This window comes from Haemaphysalis longicornis, unplaced genomic scaffold (assembly GCF_048455015.1).
Source record: "Haemaphysalis longicornis isolate Haplotype H1 unplaced genomic scaffold, Haemaphysalis longicornis Haplotype H1 scaffold_10, whole genome shotgun sequence".
In the NCBI taxonomy this organism is placed as follows: Eukaryota; Metazoa; Arthropoda; class Arachnida; order Ixodida; family Ixodidae; genus Haemaphysalis; species Haemaphysalis longicornis.
In genome coordinates, this window is record NW_027526204.1 from 66,355,241 (window position 1) to 66,374,122 (window position 18,882).

General features: G+C 46.0%; 1 pseudogene; it reads left to right on the top strand.

Moving 5' to 3' along the window:
• The first annotated feature begins 2,413 nt into the window (after positions 1–2,413).
• On the top strand, positions 2,414–15,788 carry LOC144159877 (uncharacterized; annotated as a pseudogene).
• Positions 15,789–18,882: the final 3,094 nt, after the last annotated feature.

The following is an 18,882-nucleotide window of genomic DNA, read 5'->3' on the forward strand; positions in this document are numbered from 1 at the left end:
CCTTGAGAAAAAGAGAAAGAGGTAACTATGTTCGTAAAACATGCACTTCCTAAGCCATTGAGCTTAGTTTGCGGCCTATCAAAACCAAAAATATAGTACGGTCGGTGATTTAGGATTTGAGAATGTGACCGCGTTACCCTTGCTGGAACTTCTGATCCTCTGCTGATGAACTATTTGTGAAGACTGAGCGGCCTTCCCCATCAACACTGCGCCAACCCCAGACCAGCAGCCTTTGAAGCTCGCCGAGCTCATTTATATACACCACGAGCCTCTAGTTCACAGATGTCTGTTGTACTACTTCTAAAAAATGTTTCTATTGCACATGGGACAACGGACTACCATGCGTTGTCGTGGCTATTTCTCTTGCCTGCAGCAAGCTCTCTTGATCACGGCGTCGATTTGTATAGGCCACACGAAAATTTTCTGTGAGCCACAACGTGACAACCAGTTCCATGAAAGTTGCAAATCTTAGGAGGTAAATTTAGAGAGAGCACGAGATAATATTTTAACAGAATTTTAGTAAGCAGTAATCCTAGCGGAGCCGCTGCTGCTGTGCTAGTCCTTGCTACTTTTCGTAATATTCTTGATGTTTAAAGAGAACATCTTTTAACCCTAGAAATCGCAAGAAAGACCTGAAACGCCATTATCCGAGGCCGTCAGCAAGCGGGAAGGCTGTTTAGCATGCATGCTGGTAAGTGGGCACGCCCGTGCTGACTTGGGAAGCCGGTGCGCTAAGAAAAGCGCGCGGTTTTAAGCTACTATGCCTGTGCTAGCAAAGTCTCGTATTTGCAGCTGCGGTGTGAAAACGATACGTATCAAGCAACACACACATGCGCACTCACAAACACTCGGCCTCACACGGACACAAACGGAGGGCTAAACAGTCGCGGTTAGAGCACTGCACGGACCTGATTTTAAGGCCCGAGCGCGGCTTGAGACCGCTTTGTGAAGCCCGAGACCGACCTGGGCCCGTAACACCGAGCCCAGGCCCGGCCCGGGCACGGGCATTCATAAGTGAGCCAAGCCCGGGCCCAGCCCGGGCCCGTCGTCTCAAGCCCAGGCCCGGCCCAGGCCCAGTCATTTTTTTTAGCCTAGGGAGGGCCCACGTGTGTGACCAGCCCAGTCTTAGACGCTGACGAAAATTTGTTTATTATATTTGGTCCAGTGTCTTCGTAACGGGAAATGAGATGGAGCATCTGGTCTGTACAAGTGCGTCCTGAATTACAAGTGCGAGTCTGTACAATTACAAGTCTGTACAAGTGCGTCCTGAAGTGCGTCCTGAAAATAAGGGTTTAATAGTGCACGTAGTTTAGCTTACACCGTCTGCAGTTTACGCTGCATCGGCTAATAATAGCTCGTATTCCTACACGAGAGACACCATCACCTTTGATGACCAGACTCTTGGCAACTTCACGTGGTTGTCTCAGTCACAAGTTGGTATTGGTGAAATTTCTTGGTCCCCATTTGAATCCAGGAGTATGTGCGTGAGTTGAAATATTTTCCCCGTGGCATTGGCGCTTCTCTACTACGCGAGTTTGATTTCCAGGCACGGCAGCCGCATTTAGATTGGGTCGACATCTAAGACACACGTACATATACATAGGTGCACAGCTCCAGGGTGTCCTAATTCCTTCCCCGCTAGGGCATTCCTTGTAACCGTAGCTTTGATATGTTATACACCAAAATATATAATCTTGATGCAGTACATGAAATGTCATTAAAATTACAGTATAGTGACTATCAGACCTAGCAAAACACGTTTTGAAAACAATGTGTACAAATAACACCAAGAAGCGCGTAAAAGTAAACTCAGAATATTCATTTTTATGCTCTTTTCTACACCTCACGTTGGAACTATTAACGGCTCGGCCTATGAATTCAAGTCCGAGTCCGGCCCGGGCCCATGGCGTCGAGCCCGGGCCCGGCCCGGGCCCACGGCACTTAACCGGGGCCCTGCCCGGGCCCGTGGATAATCGACTTCGGGCGGCCCGGCCCGGTCCGCGGGTCGGGTGGGGCCTGGGCTTTCGGGCCAGGCCGGGCTCGTGCAGTGCTGTAGTCGCGCTACTATTCATCGCAGTACTGCGTCTATAGTTCATATCACAAGCTAGCTGCAGCGCTGTGGAGGCTACATTGTTGTCCCCCTCAGGGCGCCTAACACACCGCGAAGGAAGCGACAAAAGGCGCCGGGGCCTTGCGGTGCCGCTTGCCGAGAGGGGAGAAGGAAGTGTCCTTTCAGGAACCCCTTCAAGGCGAGTGAGGCGCCCTCAGTGGGCGCACTATTGATAACAATGTAGCCTCCACAGTGCTGCAGCTAGCTTGTGATATGAGCTATAGTTATGTGCTCTAGAATGTACACAAGGCGACCTGCGCAGCATACCAGTACCATAAATGAGGGGCTCCAACATGGTCAGACATGACATGCTCGCCCTTCGAGGTCATTGCAGATGTTGAGAGAATTCGCGGATACAGGTTGCAAAGTTGCGGAGAAGCGTTACGAGCAGTACGTGTGGTGGAAGGCCGTTTAGATGGCACACTGCTCAATGGACACGCAGGTAAGTGTACCTTTTGGCGGGGCTATGGTCCGGAAACGGTAAACCATTGCATATACTGCTTTTGCCGAAATATACTTGACAGCTAGTGTCCCTCAGCGTGGGGACACAAGAACCGAAAACAGACCCCAGATCAAGTCTCACTTTACGCGGCCCGGCCGGAACTGTAAGCATGCGGAAAATAATCTAGGCACACTTAAACAAGGCTGCCACAGACTTGGTAGGAATAAGATATACGGTAATGTGTCAGACCCACCGGCAGAATTTTAACCACGTAATGCTGCCTCAACCCCACGTGTAACCACAGCCTATACAAGTTAGCTTTCTCACGTTTGATAAGTGTAGGTCTTATCATGGCAGAGCGAGAAAGAGAGAAACGTCCAGCTGGGCGAAAATATGGCAATAATTGTTTACAGCACAGTATTTATGTGGAGGTTATGAAATAAACGAACTGTAAAACAAAAAAAAACAAAGAAACCGCAAAAGCAATCGGAAGATCGCAAAGACATTTTCGCAGAAGCACTCCCATCATTTTCATCCGTGTCACGTGCTTCCGCGATGCCTCGCCCTGGCTATGCATCGGCAAATCAACTTTTGTCCCGCACTGCTATATGGAACCAACGGCACAAAACTTTTGTCGAGTTCCGCAATCCTGTACGCTAGCGCTATTGCGCTATATGGTGTGGTCATTATTTCCACAAATAACCAGCGCCTGAGTGAAATGTCTGGTAACCACTTTACGAAGGTTCTTATCCTGACCCAATGCGAATGGAAACAACTTCCAGAACAACTTCGTCGGAAAAACTTCCAGTTTATCTACAGTATCTTTCGCCCAGCAAACATAGCTCGGAGTATACAATGCCTTCCCACAGAGAACAAACCTTTTACTTTAGTGTGTTTCGAGGCTTGGACTTTTTTACGCGCGTTTTGCATTTATTAAAACAATTTTTAGCCGAAGCGTTGCATATAGCGAAATTCACGAGGGTGTTGTCTGCAAGCGGCAACAGCGGGCGAAGAACGCTGAGAAGGGAAGAGGATGCTAGCAGCAAAGTGAGGTGAGTGTGTTTTTGAATGGTGAACCCCTTGCCGCCACTAATTATATGCGTATAAGGGGGATAGAAATCAATGCAGCTGGGTCGGCATCTTCATGGGTACGCTCCACTAGGCAAAAGGCCACCAGTATGCTACTCGTGTTGCTCCGAATCGGCCAGGAGTCATGGGGTGCCTGCTCTCAAGTCATGCGTGCGGCAGTGCGTGCTATCTTCCAGCTTCGACTAGTTTACTAATCCCAGTTTCAACACGTATCTTACCTTGCGCGATTGGGATCACTTAGAAACTGCAAATTCGGTAGCAATGCAAGTTATCACCGGACGCCCTCGCATGACCTCTCTACCGACACTTCAAGCTGAGGCGCAAGTGCACCAGTGTCGATGGGCTCGTCGTTTCAGAATTCGATCGATTCCGCGGAGGCAGCACTTGCACACTACTATGATTGTGCTTCGCCTCTGATACCTCGTTCAGCGGCGCCACCTCCATGGCCGCTAGGGTGCATAAAAAGCAGTCACCATCAAGTGAAGCGGGCCAACACACCACTCCCTCTTGGGTAACCAGGGTGCCTTCAAGTGCATGTTGACGCAGGAGTAGCCGACGGCATCCTCCACACGAGCCTTGTCTGCCCCACTATGATATCCGTCAACCAGAAATGCACGTATTTCACCGAGGCGCTGCTTCCTTCTGATTTAGCGGAGCTGGTTGACCTGTGATTCGCGATGACCTGTGGGCTTTATATATCTACAGCTTCTGAGCTCGGCGCTGTTCCATCACTGTACTTGGTATTATACACCGATTCCGCCAAAGCTGTTTGAGTGCTCCGGAGCGTAAACAGTACACTGCGTGTTACATGCGAGGTGTGCCAGATACTCCAATTATTCCCCTGTTCTGTTTGCGTCCTCTGGACCCGCCGGAGCAGGACCAGGCATGCTATCGGTGACTCGGCCGCTCATCCGCAGGAAGTGGTGTAGCCGCTCCCGTTTCTGCAGCTGTCAGTGGAGGACACCCTACTCAAAGAAAAGACATCTTCGGCTCTCCACGCGTGACCTTCTCCCTCCGCGTGGGCCTGGTGTTCCTCCGGCTTAACCAACCGTGAAGAGGTCCTGCTTCGGAGAATCCGCCTGGGCACCCCACTGACGCCCACGTCTGGCCCTACTACCCTGCTCCTGTTGCTGAGGCGACACTGGAACACCTCCCAGGGATGTATCCAGGGCTCCAACAAGCCCGAGGTCAATACATAGGGGCCACAGGACATCGCCCCGGCCAACCTCCCTATATTCATCGGTGGACGCACAGCTGCGTTTACAAGAAACTCTTAGAGTTCATTTCCGAAACGGGACTCAATAGTTATCTGTAGCAAGCCGCATAATCGCGTTTTTGACATTTTGTTTTTTTCGTACCTCGGTCCTGTTTTGTCTACGGTTTCTCTATAACTTAGGCCCTGTGCTGTGGCAAAACGGCGCAATAAAGAAAACGTGCCGCGGTAGCATCATGGGGGAACCCGGGTATAAAGTTGCGATTGAAGCGGAAAATAGGCGTGCAGGGGTCTACGTGAAGGTAGTGCAGTGGTTCCACGCCGTCTCGGGAAGCTGCTGTCAAACACGCTGCCACAGACGAGACTGCCGCAGTCGGTATGAACAGGCGCTGGGAAGGCAACGCATTAGGAATACAGTCACGCAAAACACAGCTTCCTCTTCTTTTGTAGTTTGTAATCCTTTATGCAATTTAAGAATAGCTACTTACGCATTTTGTTTGGAATAACGAGCACTGCACGTAGCTTCTGAGATCCCCCGGCGGCATGATGCAGTGCTCGGCGCAGCAGAAGCTAACGTAACAGTAACGTGAAATTGCACGTGCAGGCGTATGTATGCAATATTCATGTTGTAGTGTAACAGCGTAAAAAGGAGGAGGGGTGCAGAATAACGCAGAAGAATGGCGCTGACTGGCAACTATATTTATTGGAAATTGTGTGAACACGCGCGTACGGGAACGCTAAAATAGATTCCAGAGTACACATCTTCCGACCTATGAGCACACTGCCGAGCATTTGGCTGGGCGACGCTGTTTTGATGAATGCGACGTTTTGATCACTCATAAAGACGTACTGACACGAGAAGTTCTGGAAGCTTATCAAATAAAGAACAATTCGAAGAAGTGTGGAAGCCAGGTTTCTCTGACGCTGTACAATTAAAAAATGGTGTTTTTGAATTCTGCCTAGCAAGCGGTTTTGATATGCCTTTGCCTTTATTTTAGTTTTGTCTAATGTTTCAATTTTTTATTCTTTCCGCAACACCAGATTGTACCCCTAAGTTATATATTGGTGCTCCTTTTCAGTAAAATACTAATTGCGACTCAGCGCGCGTCTTGCGCATTCCTGGGCGTCTAGCCTCATTTTTCAGCTGTCACCTGACAACTTGAATACACACCAACTCGCCCAACGGTCCATTTCGTTACAATGCAGCATTTTTTTCCGCACTATACGCCTCGAGCGCGGCCTGTAGGGGCGCCACTGAAATCCCCCTAGCGGCCCGTTTCGAAAGCAGGCCTGCTCCCCGTCCCCGGCCTGCTCCCCCCTGTCGACGTTGCTTTTGGGGCTCGTTCAAGACAGCGATTTACCGTTTGTCCGCGTTCGAAATACCGAATAACGTGGAGCAGGCACTCTGCTTGCAAGCCTGGTGTGTTCACGAGAGTATAAACGTTTATGACGCGATCTTAGAAAGATCTATATGAGCGCCGGGCGTGTGTCACAGGCCGGCGTCCCAAAGCCAGCATTTGCATGCAGCTGATTGCAATTCCGCTGCCCTGAAATTTAGTGGAAGTGTCTCCGTAAGCAGTGTTTCCTCCGATGGTCATGTTGCGGCCATACACACTATGATGTAAATCGACTTTGTGCACTACAAAATCCAGCGGAGCACTCATACCTGACAGCACGCAAGTTACGCCTGCCAATATCGCATATCAGATATTGGTCACTACCCTGAACAAGCCAATGCGGAATAAATTTCGCAAACATTGTACCAAAGAACTACGATGGATAATGCAAAATTACACTCCGGAGTCAGCACACGACGACAAATTTAATGCTGGGTCGTCTTGTCCCGAGGTGAGCGCTCGCTAAGATTCATAAGTTACATTTATCCTCCACGAGAAGCGCGAAGACGGGCTTATAGAGTAATCCGCGTCCGCAAACTCTTCTTCGAAACATCGTCGTATGACACAGGCAGGCTGCAGAATCTAGCATAAACCGAAATCAGAGACCCTTATCAGACACGACACTCTTCCAAAGAGCCCGTGTGTGCGAGATTTCGGCGCACGTTAAGGATCTCCAGGTGGTCAAAATTAATCCGGAGCCCTCCACTACGGCGTGCCTCATCGTCTCCGTTGCGTCGGCGCGTTAAACCCTGCAATCAATCAATCACCTCGTATTTCTTGTGAACTGCTTACCCTGTATTCTTCAAGAAATGCGTCCGCCGAATGATCAGCCGTTCGTTGAAGGCGAAAAACAAATGAAAAGTGAACACGCAGCTTGTGTGTGTGATTAATAAAACGTTCATTTGTTGATTTCGCTCCGCATTTGTAAACAACGACAGTTGAGCGTCCTCCTCCTTACCCCCCCCCCCCATGTCTAGCGAAATATCAGTAGTTGGTCTGGTGAATACTACCTTGCTCAAACACACGTCTTTAGCATTTCAGAAGCTGCACTCGGTTTTTTTTATTCCCGTACGACTATTCTATTTATTCCTGACTTGCAGACCATTCATTTTCCCGTGGTTTCATTAACATATACCTTGGTTCTTACCATAAGGCATGAGTGGGCACATATCTGACAATGCAGAGCCTTTGAGTGTACTTAACATTTTCGCGTGGTTTATATTCCCATAAAAGGCACAAGTTTTTGTACGCTATTGGGTTATCACATCCCCGAAACATATTTTCTACGACGTATATATTCGAAGCAAAGCCGCATTTGTTGTCTGCGCTGCAAAACGAACCAACCTCTTACAGTGCCAATATCAGGTCTAAACGAGGTGACAATAAATAGAATTCACGTGTGCTGACGTGTTCGAAGGTGACAGCGGTGATATGCTGCTGCCGTCGCCGACGCCCGCAAAAGCGGCCAAGAAGCGCGCAGAACCGCCTCCCCGGGAAGCTCTTGCTGGCGTTCGAGCGCTCTACCAAGACGCAGCTGTTTTTTTTAAGCGCCCTAAACGTGAAGTTAGCTTACAGACGTCACCTTAACAAGTTGTTTAGTGCGCGGAAAGGCAAAGATAAGCGAAAGAGAACCAAAACACTGCATGACCACCTATGAGCCACGCAGCGCTAATCCCGCAAACGCCGCGGAGAAGCGGCGGCAGGCGGCGCAGCGATCGCGAATCTCGAGGCGTATATGGCAATGCCAAATGATCCGAGAAACTGGACTTGAATGCCGCAGTACGAAGAAAAGTAATCGTGAGCGGAGTTGCCTGTCGTTCGTTGCCTTGTTTCATCAATGACGGATATCCTGCAGCTGGAAAACGCTGAAAAAGAATGCTACCCCGAACGGTCGGACCCGACAACGAACGTGTATCGCTTCATACATTGTGGAATAATGAACACATTTCTTTCTTCGTTGTTGGCAGATTGCTGAACTGCATTTTCCGCTAAAGGTGCATTGTACGCTTTCCAGTTAAAAGAGCCAGCTCACTACTTCAAAGGGGATATTTTTTTTATCGGCAGTGGTAAAACCAACGCGGGACATGTAGGCACAGGTGACGTGCATTCGGCGTAGTTTACGGGAAAATTTCAAGATTTCGATTTTTTTCAAGCAAGCGCGTTCTGGGCTACACGGTATCGATGGTGGGAAAAAAAGCATAAAGCGTTGTTCTCTAACATGCTTGGGCCCGGTTACGTTCGTAGGGAAAGGAAACCAGCCGTGCGATGAATCTTCTGAGAGGAAGCGGTGGAGCGGGCGCCGGGAGAGAGAAACGGCAGTGCCAGAGGAAGGGAACCCGCTATACCGTACGTCATTTACAAGCCGTATGGAGTGGCGAAGCTGGTCACGTGAGTGAACAAGGGCTACAAGCAACGGCGAGCATGAGGAACGAGCATGGGGGGGGGGGGGTGCTGTCGAAGGTGGCTATAGTCCCATTCAACATAAAGTTTTATAGTAGGCCAACAAAAGGCCCAACTGTGCTTGCGGCTTCACCTTCTTAGAATGTTCTTCGCATGTCACGCATTTCTCTTCAAGTATTTCAGCAAAGCGCATGAGCGTTTGTTAGAAATCAGAATTATTCATCGCACGATGGTCTGTTATCAGGGTTAATAACGTTTTTATTTGTTGAAGCGATCCTAAAAGATAAACACAGCATATATAGTCAGAATGGATAGTAAGAATTTCAGTTTAATTCAAATCATATTTAATTTTCCAGAAAACGATTATCTAGATGGTCGTTAGGGCAAATGCTGAAAACAAACAGCTGACTGGGCCCAAGAGACCGTTTCGAGGTAGCGGTACAGCAGAAACAAAATGTGGTAATTCACAAAGCGAGTGCTGCATCAAAAATAGAAAAAAATACAAAATACCTGTATAAGACCATTACACTAAAGCAGAAAGCTACTTACGCACTTTTTACAATGAAACTTACAACAATTGCAGTGATCAAAGCAACCGATCCAACAACAAATTACCCAACAACAACTTAGAACAAACCCAAAGAGTTTTTTTTTAAATTTATGCAAAGATGGCTGCGTAAGAAATTAACAAAATACAATTGTAAATAGTTATTAACACCAGTTATTGTCATAAACACCTCAAAGGTCAAATCAACACAAATGCGTAACAAGGAACAACAAACTTTCTTACACCCTTTTTGCCCGAAAAGGGTGTAAAAATGTTGTCTCATGGCTAACACCCTTAAAAGGTGCGTTAAAAAAAGTGTGTACAGATGAAGAAAGGGTGTTGAGCTCAACACCCTAAAAAAGGGTGTTGAGCCATCTGTGGCAATGTGAATCGGCGGAGCGTGCAGCATTCAACACAGTCAATACGCACAAGTTGCAGTTGGAGCACAAATGAATTGAGCAAGAAAACCAACGGGATGCGAACGGTACCAGGAGTGCATACTTACTTAGTAATACATGTGCTGTTCTTGCTTTTATATGTAGCAGAGGAAAGCCCCCCGATCGAGTCGGTGGGCTTGTCCCAAAAACAGATATTTTAGCGCCAATTTTGCAAGTATCGATTTTACTATGAGAGTTTACGAATCAACACGCGGGTTTGCAAATACTTTTTAACGACGAGGTAGTTTTTGTGTTCCATAACTTTTCAAATTTTATAAAATACCTAAGAAATCTTCACACCGCCTCAACACTCTTTCAAAAGGGTGTTCATTATTTCAACACCTTTTTCCAAGAAGGGTGTAAAGCTACAAATTAGGGTGTTCGAAACCAAACAAAGGTGCAAAAAAAGGGTGTAAGAAAAAGGGTGTAAGAAAAGATTACCAACTAAATAAAAGGGGAAGAGACCTTAAACCTTGGAGGCATTTTGTACCTGTTTACACGGGTGGACTGAACTCTACGGGCGGGGGGTATTTTGTACCTCACGATGTTTAAAGCTATATAAATTGGCATAATCTATTACCAGTGAGGCTCTTAAGCGTGAGCTAGTTTCGGTGGCGTAAGCAAAAAAATACAAATAAAAAGAACTGCGGCTCCTGTAACGGGTGCACCACCGCAGATGGGTTATTATAACAGTGAAGTCGGCTTTCGAGCTTGTTAGAGTATGAGCGCAAGGGGCGTATGCGTATGTGCACCTCTTACTATACCATCTGAAAGGTACTAGCCTTTTTGGATTCTAAAAGGCGAAAAAGTGGCGCAGCTTGCAATAGTGGTGCAAGGCTGGAGAAACAGCATAGCTGGGGGTCAACCTAGCTTGTTTTCCCTTTAAATCCCTTGCATCAGGGGGAGGGACACACTGGAACAGCCTTGTAAAATCCAGTTAAACTTGGCCTCGCCCCACAACGGTCATCCTAGCTTAGCAAGAACATTGCAAAGCTTAGCAAACATAACAAAACTTAGCAACACCGGAAGAAACTCAGGTCGACCGCCGCAGCGCTGTTCTTTTTTTTGCAACTGAACACCTACTTCACACCTTTTCAACAACCTACAAACAGCCGAGCGTGTTGCAGTCGGTAAACACTCTTTTCGCCACAAGATTGTAGTCTTTTTAATTTTGAAGGTTGAAATTGGTGTTTCACGTGCCAAAGCTAATCTCAGGGCATGAGGTGCACCGCATATGGAAACGAGCGATCATTGCATACGAGCAATTATTTTTTTTGCGTTTGGAAATTTCTTGCGAGTAGAGGAGTATATGAGGGGATGTATTCTTCTTTACAGTGCTACTATGCATCCAAGCATAGCCTTATTTAACAAACAGCTGAACTCCTTTTCCACACCCTTTCAACACCCTAAGAAAAACCAAGGGTGTTGAAGTTGATCAGCACGCTTTTATTCACACAGAAAGGGCGTTGAGCTAGAAAAAATCCCGCCATATCCACGAAGTGAATGATGATGAGAGGGGCGAAGCTAAAATACTTAGCGGTAAAACCGTGAAACATTCGGCCGCACATCATATAAAGACCCGACACATCAAGCTTACCACCACTCCATTGACAAGCCCGTCGACGACGTCGATGTTTGTGGTGATAATGTAGGGCTTGTTTGGGACGATGAGAATCTCCATGGGTAAGTTGTCGAATTCGGTGTGTGACATTTTGGAAGCCTTGGCCATCGCCTTCTGCAGACCATCTTGTGTCGCGTACCCCCGGTAAGTGTCTCGAGCTCGCAGGCGACGAACGACAACCTTTTTAAGTGCAATGCACTTCTTAAGCGACCCTGAACCTGCGTCCACCGGCGATGTCCGCGCACGTGGAGATGGAGGCGCGCAGCCTGGCCGCTGACATGGCACATACCCACGTGGGGGATTGGCCAGGAATCTCCTCGTCTTCCTTGTCAACGGGGGGAGATGGGCGCGCGCTGCCTGGCCGCTGACATGGCACATACCCACGTGGGGGATTGGCCAAGAATCGGGCGTGAGAAGGGCTAATGCACCTGCTTAAAGGAGTACTGACACGAAATTTCAAAGCTGAGATCCGCTCTAGCAATCAAGTACCACGACAACACAAATAGGTGTCTGTGAATAAATGCATCTTTCTTTCTTTGTAGTTGTGTGTGTGTGTGTGATCTCTGTTTCGCGAGCATTACCGAACCGCGCAAATTCAACTCGTGCATTCGCACTTTCACATTCTTCCCCTCGGGGAAATGCGGGGAAATTTCTTTTTCTCTCCTCCTTGTTGGGTAACAACGAACTCGTTGAACGTTTTGACCACTTCGGCCAACCTGTGGTTGGCCAATCCCTAGGGGGATCCTGCCACAATCATCATTAATGTTCCGCATACACCAGCAAGGAGGGACGGGACAGGGCCCAAGCAAGAGAAGCTTCGCCTATCAAAAGGGTGTTGGGATTCAAGAAAAAGGGTGTAAAAGCCTACCAACACGCTTTTCCACTTATGCTGCACCCTTTTGACTAAAAGAGTGTAAAAAAGTTTATTGTCTATAATGAAACACTAGGTAACCGCACAATCAGATCTATATACAGCGTGCACATAAAACACAGTGAGCATACCGTAAAATTAGTTACAGTATGGATGCTGCGTTTCTTTTTGCAAAAAATACACAATAATAACAGAATCTCAAAGGAGAACACGTCAACAAGCCAATTTTACTGTTCATTTATACATAACTACCCTTCGCCCAAGTAGCTTCTTTAATTAATCGCGTAGAGATATCGGCAGAAACTAGACATACAGAAGTAGACTAATTTTAAAGCTGCAGAAAGTATGACTCCGATTTCTTGCGGTTTAGGCCTAAAAGTTCAGAGAATTCGTTAAGATAGTAAGGAATGTTATATGCCAGCGCTTGATATTTGTAGAACCTGCGAAACTTCGGGATTGCCAAAGTGACAGTACTTGTGGTATTCACAAGAACGTTTCTATGTTATAGTCAAGCCAAGCTAGTTATGCGGTTGATTACCGAATAAGATGAAAAAAAAAATGCAGCTTCAGTAGGCGGTATTGGTACATATTTTTAACATTATTAATGCGATATAATTGAAATAGGCCTGAAGTAGACTGAGTTTCCATATTTCCTATTTGTCGAATAATCATTTTCTGCGAAAGTAAAGGCCTATTCAGATTTGTATGTGTAGTTGGCCAGATTAATGAACAGTAGTTTAAGTGCGGGCTAAATAGGACGTTATATATGCTAATCTTTAATTTATTCGAAAAACGTGAACTCTAGCGAGACAAAACACGTGTAATTGAAGATAGGTTTTTAGACAAGTAATTTATATGAGCATCCCAACCTAAGTGTGACGAAAAATATACACCAAGAATTTTAAATTCGGAAACCACCTCAACTTCCTCTGAGTCTAGGTGGAGAGTTTTAGTTAACATATTTTTATTTCCAGCTGTAACGATAACCTCTTTAGTTTTTGTAGGATTTATTTCAGGCCTACTCGTTTTCTCCAACGTGAATAGCGTTGATAAAAAGTCATAACATCTCTCTATTGTATCATAATGTCATGGCCGTAAATAAGCAGTGTGCTATCGTCAGAATAGATAATATATTTAACATGTCAATCACTATCAAGAATGTCATTTCTGTACGAGCTAAATAAAAGACGCCCCAATACACCCCCTTGTGGCACCCCATGTGTTATATGCAGTAAGGCCGATTTTAAGTTGTGGATGTGAACATATTTGGTTCCTCTCTTTTAATTACGACCAAAGCAGGTCTGAACCTTTTCCGCGAATCCCATAGCAGTTGAGCTTGTCAATCAAAATTCTGTCAATAAGGACGTCGAACGCTTTGCTAAGACCAGCAAAAATCGCAACAGTGAAAAGTTTTTTTTTCAGTATTTTGTAACATATATTCTTTTAACGTTACCAGAGCAGCTTCACTTGATCTATATTTTCTAAATCCAAACTGAGAGTTTCAGTTCAGTTTCAATTTCAGTTTCAGTTTATTTTCCACAAGTGGGTGGTTCCTCGGGTAAAAGCCACTTTTGCAGCTTGACAAAGCCCGAGGAACCGGTACACCAGACAGCGGTATGCAATCGGTTTGCATGTGACACGGAAACAAGACAAAATACATTCCATGATAAAAAGAAAAAGAAAAAATCGTCACTTGTTTCGTGTTTGCGAAAAATGACAATAAAGAATAGTGTAATTTCTTCGTTTTTTTGGTATTGCATATAAAACTACATTTGCACAGATAAGTACAAATATTTGTGGACATTTTTATAGTATATTCATATAGACTTATACATAATCCATGAAATCTTACACATCATATATGCACATACGGCAACAAGAAAGAGAGAAATAAGGAATATATAAACAGCAAATAATGTGAGAGTACAATATGAAAATAAAAATAAAAACCCAGATAATATTTCTTTCATAACGGAACTGTGCGCGAGATAAGAATACGCTTTGGACGCGTAAGATGAGGATAGTAATTAATTCACATTATAATCACCTTTTGTTCATACTCTTGAAAAAAAAAAAAGAAACATGTTAATGAAACATGCCATGGAATGGCAGCAGCGACGATGGTCGCTAAAAATCCTTTCTGCTTTTTTGTTCAGTTGGCTGCAGTTCTTCTCCACACGTGCCGTTATGCCTGCGCCGAGGGTTCGGCGCAGCCAAGTGCTGCTGAAGAGCGCCCGGTCCTGGAGATAACAACGGCCTATTCTGCGCCATGTGACCTGCCACCATACGTGTCTCCGCAAGGGGACGCTGCCCAAGCCGCCAGAGGGACATCGACCGCAGCCAGCACGGCCTACTTAAGCCGCTTTCGGACTTCGCCGCAATTCAGTGGGCATGGAATGGCAGCAGCGACGATGGTCGCTAAAAATCCTTTCTGCTTTTTTGTTCAATTGGCTGCAGTTCTTCTCCACACGTGCCGTTATGCATGCGCCGAGGGTTCGGCGCAGCCAAGTGCTGCTGAAGAGCGCCCGGTCCTGGAGATAACAACGACCTATTCTGCGCCATGTGACCTGCCACCATACGTGTCTCCGCAAGGGGACGCAGCCCAAGCCGCCAGAGGGACATCGACCGCAGCCAGCACGGCCTACTTAAGCCGCCTTCGGACTTCGCCGCAATTCAGTGGGCATGGAATGTCAGCAGCGACGATGGTCGCTAAAAATCCTTTCTGCCTTTTTGTTCAGGTTGGTACTGTACACTCGATTTATTCCAAAAGATCCGATAATATCTGCCTGCTGCTATTCCCGTGCCCACATGTTTTGGTGTCTGAGTTTTATGACATTGTGTATGTTGTTAAACTTCTTGCACTAGGAGGTGACGTTGAACTCAACCCTGGTCCCCGAAAATTAGACCCTGCAGCCGAAACTAGTCAAGTCTTTTCTGCAATTAACCGTCTTACTAAGCACCTAGACGAGCGGCACGACCAGCTCTTGGAATCTATCAATGAGGTAATAGAAAACCAACGAATTCTTGACACCAAGGTATCTGACTTAACAATGCGTCTTGCCGCTGTGGAAGAAAAAAAGAGTTCCTTTGACGCACTACATGATGAAGCGAGTTTGGACGCGATGATTACGTCAGCTGTACGTAATGAAAGTGCCACACTACAATCACGGCTGGATGACTTTGAAGACAGGGCACGACGAGAAAATTTGGTATTCTATGGAATATCTGATTGTGCGGAAGAGACGTGGGCTGAAGCAGAAAATAAAATTAGGGGAATTCTTTCTGGCTCGTTTAAACTGCAATTGTCCGAGGAAGCGATTAGTCGTGCACACAGACTAGGAGCGTTTGTCGAAAATAAGTGCAGGCCAATCATCGTCCGATTTGCTTCTTTTAAAACGAAAGACTCCATTTTTTCACAAAAGTCTAAGCTACGCGGCACAAACATTTCAGTTACTCAGGACTTTTGTAAGGCAACGCGCACCGTACATAAAAAGTTGCTGGAATTCGCGAAGGCCACCGGCCAGCCATTTTCTCTGAAGTACAACAAAGTTGTAATCGACAAAAAGAGCTATGTGTATTGCAGTATTACCGATCGTGTTGTTGAAATTGAACTACAGGATGGACGCTTTCAAAACTGCCGAAGTAATGATAATAGTCTAGGCGGAGCCGGATCGTGTTCCCCAAACAAAAGCGAAGGTCAGTCTTCAACGTAGCTAGATGTGCGCACACCAGCTGATGGTATTGAGCGGGAAATTTCCTTTCTCCTTTGTAATGTAAGGAGCGTAATGAACAAGCGTGACGAATTATTATTCCTTGTTCATGCGTGCGTGGCAGATATAATCATACTAACGGAAACTGGGTTGTCAGCGAAAATTGATAGCAGGGAAATTTTGCATGGTGCAAAAAACTACGTTCTTTATCGGTACGACCGGGGTAGCTGTTCAGGCGGAGGTGTCTTAATTGCGGTATCAAATGAATTTGTTTCTTTCAAAGTTAACGTCACTTCTGAACTAGAATTACTTTGTGTGTGCATTCGCATGTACCACAAAGACTTCATTCTTTGTGCCTGCTATCGGCCTCCAAGTTCTTCTTCAGGCTTTTCCGAGATATTTCATGATGTTTTAACTAAGATACATATTAGATTTCCTGCTGCAATCTTCTTTGTTTTGGGAGACTTCAATCTGCCCGATATTCCATGGTGTATGCCCCAACCAAGTGCGAGCACCAGTACGTCTGAAAGCGCATCTTTTGTCAGTGTGTGCTCAGATTTCAATCTAATACAACTTGTTAAATACCCGACCCGTGTTACTACTACAAGCTCAACTATTCTAGACTTGGTCCTCACAACTCACCCAGATCTTGTTACATCCCTTTCTGTGATAACTGGTCTCAGTCACCATTCAGCAATCAACTTCACTATTCCCAACAGGAATCCCAGACGACAGAAAACCTCGAAAAGATTCAGAGATTACAAACGAGCGGACTATGCTGCAATAAATAGGGAGCTGGAATTGTTCACCGAAGAACTGTTTCACAATTTTGATCAGCGTTCTGTAGACGAAAATTGGCATCTGTTCAAAACCAAGGTGTCCGAGCTAATAGACCATTATGTGCCCCTGCGTAGAATAACGAATACCGTTCAATCCCCTTGGTTCACGCCGACCCTTAAGCGACTACGCAATAAAAAGCAGCGCCTTTTAAGTGCGAATGCACTTTATAAGCGACCCCAAACCATCCACCGCCGGCGGCGGCGGCGGCGTCCGCATTCCTCCTCTCTATATATAAAAAAAAGCAGCATCCGGCGCCAGGTTTTGATCCGAGGACTTTGCGGCCGCAGCGCGACGCTTTACCGACTAAGCCACGGACGCGACGCTGATATCAGTGTTAGTAACGCGCTTTATATCTTTAACGCATTCAAACTACGTCGTCAGCGGCGTGCGTTGGCGACTCAGCGGCGTTATAGCGGCTTGATAACTGCGTGGTGTACACGTGATACTACAAACCCGATGAAAGAGATGGAAGAGAAGGCGGCGAGGCGGTGGGCTGCGGGGGCCGAGCGCAAGCGCCGCAAGCGGGCCGACAACCGTGCATTCGCACTTTCACATTCTCCCCCTCGGGGAAATGCGGGGGAATTTTTATTTCGGAAAGCCAAACGCTCGAGGTCAACTGACCGATGGGCTTCGTACAATGAGACAGCCGGTGAATATGCGCACGCGCTTGCTGTGGCTAAGCGTTCTTTCTTTGAAGTACCCTCCCCTCTATGCTTAGAACTTATCCCCGCAGATTTTGGCTAACCATCAACGGAAAAAGTGAGAAGAAAATTGAACTGATGTCTGAAGACGACTGTGTGATCCCAAGTGAAATGTGCTGTGAAGCTTTAAGTGAGGTCTTTTCATCGGTGTTTGTAACCTGTGTACCATACAGTTCGCCCCCTTTCCCTGCCTACAATTATTTACACATGGATCCATTAGTCATAGACTGGGTGGGTGTTGCCAAATTGATCAGAAATCTGAAACCTTCTTCCCCCGGAGATGATGGTATTAACCTCAAATTCCTGAAAAATACTGAAATATTATCCGCTGTAATTCTATCTAAGATTTTTTCACAGTCTCTGGAAACTTCTGCAATACCACAGGATTGGAAGGTTGGGAAGGTGGTTCCTTTGCCCAAAACAGGTAACACTCACAATCCCATCAATTACAGACCCATATCGCTCATCAGTGTACCATGTAAAATTGTTGAGCACATTATCTACACCCATGTAGTCCACTTTCTCGAAAACAATTCCTTTTTTAGCAAGCACCAACATGTTTTCAGAAAACATTACTCCTGTGAAACTCAGTTGCTTAGCCTTACTAACGACCTATTTCGCGCCGCTGACCGTTCTTCAGTTATCGACTGCGTATTTATCGACTTCGCAAAGGCATTCGATACCGTTTGTCATAAACTACTACTTTCTAAATTAAACTCAATCAATCTAGACGTAGATATTCTCAAATGGTTGGAGTGTTTTTTAACTAACCGCCCACAATACATAGTTGCTAATGACTGTCTTTCCACGAACTGCTCTGTTACATCTGGTGTGCCGCAAGGTTCTGTCTTAGGTCCCCTATTATTCTTAATTTATATTAATGACTTGCCGAACAGGCTATCATCAACTATTAGACTTTTCGCGGACGACTGCGTCATTTACAGAGAAATTTTGGATTCTGCCGACCAAAGTGCGCTACAATCTGACCTAAATAAGGTTTCTACATGGTGCGATACATGGTTAATAAAACTGAACACAAATAAATGCAAAGTAATGCGAGTTACCCGTCAAAAAAGTAATACTACAGCGCGCACTTACATACTCAACCACGACCCCCTAACCAAGGTGTCATATTACAAATATCTTGGCGTGTACATCTCGGATAACCTTTCTTGGCAAACACACATAGAACATATCACAAGTGACGCTAACCGCATGCTCGGTTTTTTACGGAGAAATTTTGCTCTAGCTTCAACAGATATAAAACTAGTTTTATATAAAACTTTAGTTCGGCTAAAGCTCGAGTATGCGTCGTCGATCTGGGACCCGCATATCAACTCGTTACTTCATGATATCGAAGCTATCCAGAATCGTTCCGCACGCTTCATATTATCTAACTATTTTCGTACGCCTAGCGTCTCTTCCATGAAATGTACCCTTAACCTAGTTGATCTGTCTGTTCGCAGGAAAATATCACGACTTTGTCTTTTTCATAAAAATTATC